Raw genomic sequence first — 4,643 nt, forward strand, 5'->3', positions numbered from 1 at the left:
CGGACGAAGCGCACAAGGAAATACAATGGCAAATTACAATTCTTAAAGCATGTCTATTAACAAAGTGCCTTTTACCTAGGGTGGTGCGTTTCTTCCACACAAACTCTCCTAGTGAGGATTTTAAGCAAAACCTGGGGGGGGGGGCATGAACATCGCAAACCACAGCCTTATAAAAATTAATCTCTCAGACATATTGTGAATGGCTAAGTGGTGAGAACCCAGAGCAGCTGTGCCGCAATGAATAACGACACACAGTACTTTAGGAAGCTTCTTAGCAAAGAGGCACTAGCAGGAAACTGCCAGACCCACAGTTAAGTTTTGAATTTTCCATTTCGAATCACTTCATTAAAAAACAAGTTGTGAAAAGGAAACAAGCACAAAAAGAGGGAATGGTGTTGAACTTCAAACTGTTTATCACGCAGTGGGACAAAGAGAGACACAGAGAGACAAGGAACTAAGACGGCCCTGGATTTTCATCCTGCAATTAGATTGCTCTAGAATGCCAGGATGATAGGACCTGATCTTATTACGCCATTTATGTGCCAGGGCCTCTGACAGAGAAAGTAGTTACCAGGAAACAGAGCAATACTTAAGAGACTGAAGAGAATCCTACAGCTCACTGAAGTCTGAATACGTGAACCCTGAGGTTCTGGTTGTGGTAGATGTTTTCTATGGGGTGGCTTTAAAATTTTATTTTAGTGAGTTATTCTGTTTTTCTAAAATTTATGAAGTTTTAACCACAGTTGGATCTCAGAGGGAGACCCGATACTATTTTTCATGTTCTTAATGAGAATGGTCAGGGACTAGGGCTCTGGCTTACCCTGGGAGGAAAGGTACGGAAGAGCCTCATGGGCCTGCTCCGCCACCTACCAGTTCTGTGGCTTTGGCCAAGTTCCCTCACTTCTTTAAGCTTGCCTTTTCATCAGTATAGTGAGGATAATAAAACTCGGTTCATAGGTCCATTGTGAGGATTAAATGATAAAATACATGTGAAAACTGCCTACCACGAGCAATTAATAAATGAAAGTTATTACCCCACACAGAGAGCCGCCCCCCTAATTCCACACACCTACTCCTCATCACACACATATACACCACCCAGCTCTGGAAGCTTCTTAAAGTTCTCCGAGGATCAAGATCTTCCTGACCACTTCAGCTCGAGACTTGGATTAACACACCCCTTACACATCTGCAAGTTCTTGGCATTATGATCAAATCTTTAGTCACCCCAGAGGTAAAGACACTTAGAGTGGCTGAAAGGCTTAAGGGTTCAGATTTACACCCCCCAAATTCTCTACTTCTGTCAAAGAGCTGCAGTTGACTCGCACATTCTCAAGCCGACAATGTGCTAGAGGTGGCCAACTCTGCTCAGTTAACACTGATGCTGGTCATGAATGTCCTGAGACCACAGCTGCGCACAGTAAGGAGCAGACTGCTCACCGTGGCCTCAGAGGTTCAGGTTTACGATGTTTTATCTCAATCAAGGGGCCTGGAGTTTTCCACCTAGTCTTACGTCTGTCTCCTCTGTGGAGAAAACCAGCCCTAGGCAAAATTATGGAGCCCATTTCCAACTGTGCCTCCTCCCTTGACTCTCCCGCTGGCTATGATGCGTCCATTTCAAAAGATTCAAAAGAGTTGATAAATTAATTTTCATTAAGATACTACGGACCTGCGATATTAATGATCTCTATCCAAGGTACTATCTGCTATCATAACTACCTACTTTTTAAAGTGGAGTTAGGTAGAAAAAATGCCTGCTCCAAACGGAGTGTCTCTTAACAGTGAAGTTTCAGGCACTGTGGTAGTTCATTGTGGGAGATATCTATACTCAAGACACTCTAAATCATCGCCAATGGGTGATCACATTCCCTGCATAATCATACCATCAGCCCTGTCCTCAGACCACTATAAGCTCTCTGTCCTGTGTCTGAAGTCATGCTATCTGGACAATAGAAGTTTAGAAGCCAGCCACTTTCTGAATCTCAGTATTCCTCCAGCAAACAAAGTCGCAGACATGAGATAGCTGCACAGCTGTATGTACAATGCCAGTGTTACAATACCCAGTTGTGTTTCTTCCAGTTCTTTCCCCAGATCACTTGGGTGGTAGAAATCATCACAGAAGCTCTGTGAAACAGATATCTGGAGTAATGGCTATGAGACGATCGCACCAAAGCGTGGGCTCGCGCACAAACACACACACACACACACTTGGATTTATCTGAAGTAAAATCTTTCTCTGCCTAAGAATCAAAAGAAAAACTTCTTTTTCTTTTACAAGATCCAAAATATAGTTGACTCAAAATAAATTTTATACCCGTTAAGGTTTCTGTGGGTCTCTGCACTTGATCAGGGTATTAAAGTATTTCTCTCAGTGCTGCTCAGGGCATTAAAGTGTAATTTGAAAAGGGAATTTATAACCCATGAGTCTCAAGTGAGGGAAATCTCTCTCAGGGGACCTCTACTTTTGTGTTCCTAAAACACTTGTAAATAAAACCCCCAATATCTGAGTGACTACTTGAATGGTAGCCAGATTTTAAGGTCAGCTTCAGCCCCACACAAAATGCTTGAGAGTTGTAAATAGGGGAACAAGAACCGTCTGTCCGGGGAGGGGACTGTGTCAGGTGGCTTCACTGTCACCTCCCAGGAGAAGTGAGAACAGTGAGAGTGGGAGCTCAGTACTTTGAGAACAACGGTGTGGAAGGAATCAGAATGAAAAAGAAAGGGACCCGCTTTCTCCCCCACTTTGTTCCACCTGGCAGGACACTGTGCCCACCCATCACAGCCACAGGTTTGTGAGCATGCGCGGCCGAGGGCCCCATCCCGAAGTAAGGCGCACCAGGGGGAAGGAGAAAGGGCAGTTTTATTTCCTCAAGAGGGTTGGCACCAAATCTCTTAGTCATATTTGTTTCTCTACCAAGAGTTCCTGACGTTGGTGACCCAAGAGCTACTTAGGGAGACAAACCCCTTGTCAGCTTTGTTCACGAATCGCTGCTGCTTTGGGCGATTCTTTTGTCCCCTATCTTACACCCCTTTTTCAGAGCCCATGGCAACGAGTAGCTCCAGTAACTAGTTCGGTGCCTCTATTTAGAAATAGTTTCCCGGGTGTGAATTTTCATGCCCAGGGGATGATATAAGTGTCACAGATTCTCTCTGCTGGCTGAGGTGGATGGAAATGTACTTTAAGGCTCAGCATCAAAGCTTTCACTTTAGAAGCTGAAAGGCTTCGTTCCCTTGCCAACTGCACTTTTTTCCCCATAATTAATTAATGCAGTATTAATTGTGCATGTGCTATGGGGCCAGCTGAAGGAGGACAATGTGGCCTATCCACACAGATCAGCTGGCTCTGTAAAGCCCCAGACCCAGTGGACACAATCTAGGGAGGGAGAAAAATGCAGATTGTAATTTTTACAGGTTACAGGAAAGGCAAACACGCCTCGAGTTGTGAAGGGGATTCCCACAAATCACGCAGTTGGGGTCAAGCAGACGGTTACCAGAAGCCACACCTGTGCATAATGCACTGGGCAAAGGGCCAACTCTCAGACAACTGTCAGGCCAGAAGAGGGGCTAGGAGAACAGGGAACAGGCCTGCGATTCGGCCAGAAGGACCTGGGAGCCACCATAAGGCGAGAGCGGCAGAGACAGTCTTCAGAAGCCCTACAAGGCCTAGGAGCCGGAGCCAGCTCCCATCCCACAAAACCATTAACCCGATCTCCATCACAGGCATCGTAGGGAGATGTCCAACAGAATCGGGCACTGGCTTCCAAACTTTCTTGCAGGAGGACATCCTCGCAAAACAATCACAGGAAAAGTGGAGGACAATTTCCTGCGTCATCGAAATACCACCATCTGCAATAAAATTTGATGTTGAGCCCTAGAGAGTCAAATGAATGATCAGGATTCTTGGCATTTACAGGTAATGCTCCATGGCTGATACGCCTTGCATTTCTCTTCCAGAAGTTAGAAAACAATAAAATGTCTGAGTTGGGATGAATCTCGGGAATCATATACTCAGGCTACTTCACTTTACACAGGAGGAAACTACAGTCCTGGGAGAAGGAATGAATCGTTGGGGGATGACCAAGTAGAAACCCATGGGGCCAGAGCCCAAAGAACTGACCTGCAGGACAGTGTGACCTCTGCTCTCTTACCCTGTTGTAGGGTGTCCTAGCACATATGACATGTGGGTAAACTAAGGCACCAAAATGTCAGGCAATTTTTCTGACGCATGTCAGCTTACCACAAATTATTAGGCGGTTCAGAGTTAAACCATCTCTATTCAAGCGCATCATCTTTCTTACTGTTTAACAATAATCAGCAAGACAGATCACCTCTTTCAAAAGGATGAAAACTTGTGGACTCTGGGAACCTCTTTTTACTTTATCTGTTTCTAACACTCCAGAATTTATGCAGATACCTAAAAATATATGGCAGATAAGAGTGCACATACAGGACTGGATCTGAAAATATATCTCCCTCCAAGTCCAAAAGATAACTTGGTTTATATGATTTTCTCTTTCTAACCAACAGCTAGTAGAAAACAACTTTCATTTTTTTTTTTTCCTTTTTGTCTTTTTTTGTGGCTGGTAACGGGATCGCAACCCTCGGTGTTGCGCCCGTACCGCAACCGGCAACGGGATCGCAAC

Source organism: Galeopterus variegatus, unplaced genomic scaffold (genome assembly GCF_000696425.1).
Source record: "Galeopterus variegatus unplaced genomic scaffold, G_variegatus-3.0.2 Scaffold4390, whole genome shotgun sequence".
Lineage (NCBI taxonomy): Eukaryota > Metazoa > Chordata > Mammalia > Dermoptera > Cynocephalidae > Galeopterus > Galeopterus variegatus.